Source organism: Empidonax traillii, unplaced genomic scaffold, assembly GCF_003031625.1.
Source record: "Empidonax traillii isolate 1590-97213 ecotype Southwest subspecies unplaced genomic scaffold, ASM303162v1 scaffold95:size1152806, whole genome shotgun sequence".
Taxonomy (NCBI): Eukaryota; Metazoa; Chordata; class Aves; order Passeriformes; family Tyrannidae; genus Empidonax; species Empidonax traillii.
The window spans coordinates 730,327-740,369 of NW_020955288.1; the positions used below are offsets into that span (position 1 = coordinate 730,327).

Consider the following 10,043-nt stretch of genomic DNA (forward strand, 5'->3'; position numbering starts at 1 on the left):
TACCCAATCTGCAACGAAAGGTATTTCATGTGTGGTTACCTGTGCAGTGCAGCTCTGGCAACACACAGAGCTGTGGTAGCACCAAAACTTGAAGCATCTGCCTTAAAAGGGAGTTATGTCCTAGATAATTAGCCCTGCTGAAACCATCTCCTTCTATGGGACTTTCACTAGAAACCACTTTTGGTAGGAACAAGAGAACTAAGGGGGTTTAAAACCCTGGGTCTCTCATACACAGAAGGGTCAGGGGAATAAACCAAAAAAAAAAAAAAAAAGAAAACCCACACAAATTATTCTCCTTTATATCTTGTTAAGGATTAATTTCTTGTGTTTTGGTGGAGGTGTCTTTTTTTTTTCCTGAGTAACCCTGACTTGGAATATATTCAGCATACACCTTCTGAAAATTCACAGATCTGTGAAGAATGTCCAAGGAGATTTCATTTGGTTCTCTGAGTGATCCCAAACTGTAAAAAAAAAAATGAAACAAAATACGGTTTCTCCAAAGTAGATCTGCCCTCTAGCACTTAAAAAGAAGTAATTGCTCAAGTCCTTCAATTCCAGTGAAGAAACAAATCACAAAGAATGCCGAAAGTCCAAAATAAACACACATTCTACGAGATAAGTACACACACCAACTTCTCAACATACCTTGCAAGCACCCTAACAATTCTTATTCTCTACTATTGGCAGAATACACAGTGATCTTTCTGTGTGACTGTTGTAACTTGCTCTGTAATTTTGTGCCAAAACCAGCAACGTGGTAATGACATTGAATAGGTAATTAGTAACTATTAGAGCAGTATACAAACTAGGGCGTAGTCAAGGTGCGAGCATCTGTCTAAGCCACCTGGAGGGATTTGGCTTCCTAACAAAGCACCAGGGATGGTGGTGCCTCTGTAAAAGTTTGTGTAAATCACTCGGACGGGCTATCAAAGGGCGAAACAAACCTGAATTTCATGTGAAATCCTAGCACGTGAAAAACGTGAAGTAGGAGAAAAATTTTATAGCTTTACTGCCCTTTAAAAAACCCCACATTAACAAAGGCACACACAGCAAAACACAACACCTTTGTGGATGGAGTTTCAAGGAAAAGGGGCTTGGGGTCCTCTTTCCTGCTAAGGGTTTTTTTAAATGTCAGGGATCTGAGATACTCTGTAGACTTTTCCAGCTTCAAGTGACATGGGAGAACTGGGTAAATTGTATTTGTGTGTTCCTCATGGAGTACACAAAGCTTTTCTTTCCTGGGTGGCAGCTACAGCCAGCCCAACCCCAGAGCCATCACCTTTTTTTACACTCTCTGCTACCAGCAGCTGCTGCAAGAACAGGAATTCTAGTTTATTCTTCCTCAATAGCTAATGGAATTTTCTTTGTTTCTCCACTATTCAATCAGGGAAGAGGAAGAGGGAGAGATGACAAACCCTTGTGAACATAGCTCAATATTTATGTGATATTAGAAACTATAATTGTCATGTTCCAAGAGGATTAGTAGAGTATTGGTAACTTGGTAGATTTCACCATTGTTAAAGTCTTGTAAAAAACATTATTGGAAAAAAATTTCCAGAGCTGGTTCATACTGGAGAATCATTCTGTGCTTGAAATAAGTTTGGGGACATAATATTGCTCAAGGAGTAATAACGACTTGAAATACAATCATTGTTCCAAACAGACAAATCCAGATAGCCCTCAGAACCTCAACCTTTCCCCTTCCACAAAACTAGATGCCAAATATAAATCACACAGCCTAGACTTGATTCATAGGCATATCACTGCAGTTTTTCCACCACCATAACCTCTGCAACTACATTAGAATGAGATCAAGTAAACCAGCAATTCCAGCCTTCCCACTTGTAGCCAAAAGATAAAAGGATTCAAAGGATGACAAAAAAATTGAGCAGGGAGCTTTATATGGATGTGGTACAAGGGGAGGTTGGCCCTCCAGAAAGCAGGAGTGTTTGCAAAGCCTGGCAGTGAGGTTATTGGTAATGGAGTACAGCTATAATACCAACACAAAGATGTTTCCAGGTTTTAGCTACCACTGCAAAGAGAAAAACCCAAAATGCTAAGTTATCACACATATGGAAAGCTGAAGGGATTTAAGGGGGATTACAATCCGAGCAGGTAAAGTCTCTGGAGATTTATGGTTCTGTGACACATGAACAGAACACTGGAGGATTCTTTTAAACAAACTCAGGACTCATTACCCCATATAATATGCTTAGCACTACTGTTTCCTGCACAACAGATTTTAGAGTTTGTTTTGAAGTCTTTGGAGCCCAGAGGTTATTCTAAAATGCACCTGAACAATCATAGCTCTACTACAGATCAAATACTGGCTTCTCACAAACTGTATTTTAATATAGTGCAAGCAATTACTCCAAAGAGTATCTAATACAGACAGACCTGAAGAGGCCACTCTGTCCATTAACAGTTAACTCAGCAACATGTCTGTGCTTGTACCTGAGTTACCACAGCCTGGAGCAAAGAGAAGGCCACTTCAGTAGAGCAAAGTGAACTACACCAACACAGTTACTAAGGACTAGCTCTGAAACACCTCAGGTATTGAACAGCTTCAGATCTTCTAAAGGGTAGACAGAACTGAGAACATTAAATAGACATGAAGACTTGAATATATGTACTTAAGATATGAAAAGTATCTGCTTATCAACTCATACCCAGAAAAAGTAAAATCCTACTGCTTTTAGCTATTTCTAGCTGCCTTTTTGAGCTCCTAACTACAGAAAGAGGTAAAAAGCACAATCAAACTGTCCTTAACTAAAGAGCTATGCTGCGATGCTGTGTCTGTAAAGTTCAGTAAAAGTCTGTATTTCTAGCACAGCCTCAGCATAGACAGACACTGGCCCAAATTCCCACCTGGGCTGAAGAAGTTTCCCCTGCCTGCCCACTTGCTCTGCACTGAGAATCAGCTGTAATTATTGGCCCCAGCTGTGAGGGCAAGAGAGAGGCTTTCCCTGATCCGTGCTGGGGAGTCATGAGGGCCTAGAGCTGGAAGAAAAAACTGGGAGGAACAGCAGAAATGCTGCCACAGAGTTGTCTGGTTGCTGGATTGCCTGCACTAAAAATAAAAGCCTTTGGTAACAGCAGTGTTAAAGCCTGTACAGTGTGAGATGCAATAAGTGAAAATGTATCAGTAGCACTGCCAGAACTACAGTTATTGCAAATCTGCTTTGGTTGTTAAATAGTTAGTGAATATCTCATACGCTAGGTTTCCTAAAAAAAGAGGAGCATGATTAGTCATGGCTGGGCTTCGCGAACGAAGATTTGAGAAGGGCTCTACTCACACTTGCTAGAAGTGCGCTGATGGCTAAAAAGGCCAATGCGAGATAGACAAGTCCGGTTGCAGAACGTACAGCAGAAAGACTCCCCAGGTGATATCGACAAGACGCGATTCTTTCTGCGTTGTCTTTTCTCCTCGAGAGTGATCCTGCGTGTGTTCTCAAAAGCAGCAGCAGTGTTATAGATGGTGTGTTTCCAGGCCTCCCGATTGGAGGCCAGGGTAGACCAGTGGTGGTGATCAATATGGCCAAGGCTGAGGGATTGTTTCAGGCAGTCCTTGTATCTCCTGTTTGGGTCTCCTCTCTTGCGGCAGCCAGTAGCAAGTTCCCCATATAGCACGATCTTAGGGAGGTGGTGGTCCTGCATCCTGGAGACATGCCCTGCCCAACGCAGTTGAGTTCTCAGCAGCATGGCCTCAATGCTCGTGACTGCTGCCTGCTCAAGGACAGATGTGTTGGTCACATAGTCAGTCCAGTGGATGTTTAGGATTGTACGGAGGCAGCGCTGATGGAAGCGTTCTAAGAGACACAAGTGGTGGCGGTAAATGACCCATGATTCAGATCCATATAAAAGAGTAGACAGTACGATGGCTCTGTAAACACCGATCTTAGTACTTTTCTTCAGGTGTTTGTTTCTCCATACTCTTATGGAGTTTACCAAAAGCTCTGTACGCCTTTGCTAGCCTGTTGTCTATTTCAGCATCAATCTTACCATCTGAGGAGATGATGCTCCCCAGGTAATTAAACTGTTGGACTGATTTGAGCGCTGTTTCACCAATGGTGATATGGGGATGATGGAAGACTTCCTGAGGTGCAGGCTGATATAAAACTTCTGTCTTCTTCAAGCTGACTTCCAGACCAAAAAGCTCAGCAGCCTCTGCAAAGCAGGATGTTAAATGATGCAGAGCTACTTCTGTGTGAGCGACGAGGGTGGCATCATCAGCATAAAGCAGCTCACGGACAAGATGGTTTAAGGTCTTAGTGTGGGCCTTCAGTCGCCTTAGGTTGAATAGGCTCCCATCAGCACGATATCGAATGTAGACACCGTTTTCATCATCGAGGTCTGCCATGGCCCTTTGGAGCATCATGCTGAAGAAGATCGTGAATAAGGTTGGTGTGAGAACGCAGCCTTGCTTCACACCATTAGCTATTGGAAACAGCTCAGAAAGTGCGTCCCCATATCTGACTTGACCGCGCTGGTCCTCACGAAGTGAGATGATCATTTTGAGGAACTTGGGGGGACATCCTAAAGGTTCCAAAATCCGCCACAGACCTTTTCTGCTCACAGTATCAAAAGCCTTGGTGAGATCAACAAAGGTAACATGTGTTCTCTGCACTTCTCTTGTAGTTGTCTGAGAACATATACCATATCATAACACCAGTTCTGCGCAAGCTGAGCCTCACCTAAAAAAAAAGCACAATTAGTGACAGTAAAATTATTGGTTGTGAAAAAGCAAATAAGGCAGGTCTTAGGTATTGGAAGGATTATCTACTGAAAGAAAACATCCTTTGCTATATCAGAACTTAAAACAGGTGAAAATTAAATCAGAAGTTTTCTCTAATAAGTAAATAATATTCATCAACTTCTGATTTTCAAATAACATTACCCCCTTGTACAGATTATGTGCTTATTAACCATGATATATGGAAAAGTGTCAAAACACCGTCAGTTTGACAAGAAAGCTTCAGAAATGCCAAGACTGGAACAAGTAGCTACATTCAGCCTACATTATAAGTATATCTAAGTCTGTCAGAACAAACTGATGGCTTCTGGAGATCAGTCTGCATGAGGTACTACAGTGTTGGATCCACTTGAGCTGCTTGTGGCACCAATTACAAAATCTTAGTTACCCATAATGGGTAGAGAGTTTTACAGAAATATCCTAAATCAAAATGTCAGAAAAAAGTGACTCTCAGAATGCTAACAATTTCCAGTTCACTGTTCTTTCTGCAAGTTCCTTCTTCAGTCCAGCTGAGAGAAAAACAAGCAACACAAACCAGGTTTGTGTGTGCAGCAAGGTGAAGGGATAGTCTGACTCCAAAAGCCAGCACAATGCTTTTATTCTGTGCCAAATCCTCGAGGGCCTCTTTAAAATTCATCAACAGACAAAAAGCTACAAAAACAAGGGGGACATGAGTTCACACTAAAAAAATCCACACCTCTCTCTGCTATCTCCACAGAGGTGTTCGTTTTCTTCTTGCTGCCAAATATGTTATCATTCAAGATAACCACACAGCATTCAGGGCACCGCAACACCACTGCGAGAAGCAAGTGTGCATTTGCTTCACAGACAGCTCCCTTGGCACATTTAATAGGGTTGTAGAGCTTAATGAGCAGCAAAGAGATATCATCAGGGCCAGATGAAGAATCTCAAAGCCTTGAACTGAAGTTTAAGTACCAACTGGTAGAAAGCAATTCTCTGTTCTCTGCAAGTTTCTGTGGGAAAGCTTTGCTGTTTTAGGGAAAGACTGTTAAAAATGGGTATTGGAGAGCCCACACAGGAGGCAGTGACCAAAGTTTGTTTCATTCTCTTCTACCTCATAGAGCTCAGCAATATTGACTGACTTTACAAGCAGGCTGAGGACCACAGTCAACCTTGCTGTTAATGATGATAGAAACTAAAAGATAAGGAGGAATATCATCAAAATCCCCTTCTTCCCTTCTTGTAAGTGAGGCTCATTTATTTTGAAGTTCCAAATAGGCAGCTGAGTTTTTCTACAAGGGCATTATTTTAGTTCATAGGCAGCTCTCCATCACATAAAGACACCCAGCTTGTGGTTTTTTTTTCACCAGAAGAAGACAAAACAGTACAAAATTATTCTGATTACACAATGCATTAAGTCAGTAGGCCAGACAGCTTAAGCCAGTTTTCCTGGGCTGTACAAAACACCATCAGAGCTGGGATCAGAATGACTCCTATTTTTGTTTCCTGCCCTAACTGAAAGGTTTGTTGCCTACAATATTAATAAGAAATGCCAGTTACAAAACACATTATCCTCTTTGGCAGATGACAGATGTACAGGGATCCTTCTCTAACCAGCTGTGATGTAAACAGTAGGTCTATTTGAAACATCTTCAATGTTGCTTCAGGCCCCTCCCCGGGCAGATGGAGCTCGTTAGCCCTGTAAGGCAATCCATCTACGTCCTGAGGACCTCGCTGCCACCGTCCAAGTGTGCTTGGCCCCGGCAGATGAACCTCAGGATTAAAAGGTGGGCTCAGTTCCGCGCACACTGTGTCTCACCTAAAAAATCCAATGCGCAGGCTGGAAGGTGGAAAGACCTTCCCCGGTTCTTCGTTCGCGAAGAGACTGGCCAAAAAAAATACTTCTTCAACAGTCCAGAATTATATGGGAAAACATTATACTTGATTTCTGAGCATGCTGGCAGGTATAAAATGAGGTGTTTCAATAGTTTGTTGACATGTAAGACCTACAGGCATTTTCCATAGGTACGGTAGCTGGGATCTCATATGGCACAGCCTTTATAAGGCACAAAAGCTTCTGCCAAAATACACTGATCTAATGGAACACCAGCAGATAAGCCATGGCACCTATTACAAACCTCTGAGAAAAATAAACTGTGATCCTATTTTTTCCTAATTGTTTTGAGTCCATGGAGTGTTGCTCTCTGCTAGGAAAAGAAATCTGTGCCAATTCAGCTACCATTCAGAAAAATCTCCTCATGCATTAAGATTGTTTTTTTATTTCCCACGCTCCAGAACCATGACACATGGAAAGCAAATGGTTTAGCATACACTAAGGATAACATGCTTAGACAGTGACAAGTACCATCACAAGGAAGCAAGCTCTCCTTCTTTTAATGTGGCTCTGAGTAAAGCCCAGAAGATTTTTCTCTCCTCTTCAACAGGAAAATGTCTTCTTACTTGGTGCTGCCCACACACTCAAGGACTGGAATTACCAGGAGTGAAGGGATTCAGGAGACATAAGGCCTCTGATGGTTTTGACTCACGTTGTGTGTACAAAAAATCATCTGCTAGGGAATACCTGTACCCTGCTCTGCCTTTCTCCTGCCCTCTCCTTTTGTAAGGTTCTTCCTACCCCTACTCTTTTTCTGTCAGGTGTATTTTAAAATGGAAAAAATTGTCATTCCTAATTACATTAATAAGACTAAAATCAAAATGCAGTCGGAGAAGTATTTCTATAAAAGTAGCACATTCCTATAATAAACTTCTGCTCTCTGTGCATTTAGTGTCATCTATTTACCTGGCTGCTTTGTCTCATATATCACTAACAGAACTATTAAGTAGTGCCCCAGATCTGCAAGCAATGTGAAGCAATTTCTGCAGCTGGTGCATACAGTCTGCCTGATGTATCTTTACTACTGAGGGTTGCAGAATCTTGACTCCAAGTAACCAGAACAAGTTCGGTAGATAAAGAACTTTTATATGAAAATTGTAATCTGAAATCAATGTGCTGCATTGACAGAGGGCCTTTAAAAAAGTCTCTTTCCTGAAGTAGAATCTGGGCTACCACACATATTCAAAATGAAAAAGAATGATTCACTGGGAACCTATCGTAGAACAAAACCATGAGCCACAGAAGTACTGCAGGAAGTTTATGTGTGCAAGTAAGCCCCTTATATATAGTATCAGCTGTCTCTTGTTTCTATTGCCTGACCAACATAATAATTATACTCAGGAGCACAAATTGAGGAGTTTTTAGCAGGTGTTTGTGGAACTACTTTACCTGCTATTTTCTCTGAAGTATTTCAAACAATGTAAACTTATGAGCAGAACTATGAATTTTGCCTTAAGATTTAGAGGAACACACAGCAGCTTTACTGGTTCCACATGCTTTTTCAGAATGTCAAGAATGCATAGCAACAGCTATCCTGTAATCTATCCATACTTCCTTTAAAAGGTAATTGATTTATATCTTGGAAAACAGACTATAAACTATACAACAGTTAAAAGTTATTAAACACCAGAGCAGATGTGTCCTTCTCAAGATGTACAACTGCAAATCAGATCTCACTTGCTGTCCTATGTCTGACACAAACAGTCCCACCCCTGAAAAGTGCATGATATAGAGTAAAACACAGCACACAACAGCTCCTATCCTTACCAGCAGAAGACTTATTGTTGACTGAAAAGAAACACAGTCCAGGTCACATTGCCCTTCCATGAACAGTGTGCTACCCAAAAGTAATGTTTCATATTGGTTTCAAATTTCTCACTTTCAACTCAATAATTTAAAAGGAGGCACAAGTCGATGTGATCAAAGAAGGAAAGAAAAGGGGCAGTTGGGTATGGCATATTGGCCAGAAGTTTTCAGGTGGGGAAGAAATAAGGGAGATTGGCTGGCAGTGGACAAGGAGCTAGGAGCAAGAATATTTCCTGGTGATAGGAAGACAGATGGACATAAAGACAGATGAAACATTAGGATGGAAAGAAGGAAGCAGGAAAGGGGCATAGAAGTGAGGCATAGAAGCTGAAAATAACTGTGAGAAGTGTGAGAAAATCAGTGCAGTAAAAAAAAAATTACCTTTATTATTGTTCTGCCTAATTATTGCAGGTTCCAGTATTTAATCATAAAAAATGACTAGAACAAGTAAGTACTTAGGGGTAGAACAACAGTACCAACTGCAGAAATGTCTCACAAACAATTTCAAATTAATACAAATTGAGGCATTTCCTCAAAGAAATATTTACACTCATAAACATGCATGTGTCTACATGGTTTCTTTGCTTCTCTAACGGCTACAAACAGCATCATAGTTCAAAAATTCACTTTTCTGGCATGCAAAAAGTTCATGTTTCAACACGTAGAATTCCAACTTTCAGAAAACAAATTTATGATTAATCTGAAAATACATGCTCAAGATATACATCTATGTTAAATCAACTATGCTTCTATTAGAAAGATTTGCCTTAACAATTTAATTAAAATGCTGATTTATAAGGAATTTCCCCAAAATCAGTCAATAGGAATGAAGAACATCCAAAGCAGTAGTTCCTGTTCACTTGGACTTCTGAGATCATTACACTAAGACAGCACAGAAGGAGAATAGCTGCTCACTACATCAAATATAATTTTTTCTACGTAACTAATGGTAGAACATCCCTTTGACTTTATGCTTTTCTATGTTTACCTGTATTTCACATGGGCTTCTATTTAAACTACAAAATCATCCAGGCCCATCTAACTCTTTCTACATTTGTCAGTTTGTTTACAAAAATGCAAAAGACAAGCATATTTTGTCCTCCATTATTAGAATGAGGTAGGATATATTGAGACTTAATATTCTGCCTGAGCAGCATATAGAGCAACAGGTACACCAGAATGTTACCTAATAAACAAGGTTGTTCCAAGATACAAGGAGGCAGAAATGTTTCTAGTGTTTTCTCAGCTTCAAAATAAATGCTGCCTGATGATCTCACATTTCCAGTTGTCCTTGCTCTGTATGGGAAGGCCAGCCAGGTGTTGAGGGTGACAGCACAGCAGGCAGGGCAGTGACCTCGCCAGAACAGTCTCCCCACTGTCCCCCACTGCTCAAACAAAGACAGCAAAGCAGGACCAGTGCTGGGGACAGAGTTGGGCAAGAGCGCAGCTTGCCAGACAACTTTGTACCAGTAAGGCAGGTGAGTGTCCCTGGTGGTGCAGTGGCTAAACCACAGCGTTGTCAACGCTGAGATCCGGGTTCGATTCCCGGTTAGGACACTCCCCGGGCAGATGGAGCTCGTTAGCCCTGTAAGGCAATCCATCTACGTCCTGAGGACCTCGCTGCCACCG

The 10,043-nt window shown here is 41.4% G+C and overlaps 1 long non-coding RNA gene across 1 annotated transcript in view; it reads right to left on the reverse strand.

Annotated features, from left to right (window-relative positions):
• Positions 1-369: 369 nt before the first annotated feature.
• Positions 370-10,043, reverse strand: part of LOC114056539 — a 31,707-nt gene continuing 22,033 nt past the window's right edge. Inside the window, exon 3 of the long non-coding RNA XR_003571023.1 lies at positions 370-461. This is a non-coding gene — a long non-coding RNA (uncharacterized LOC114056539). The remainder of the gene's footprint in view (positions 462-10,043) is intronic.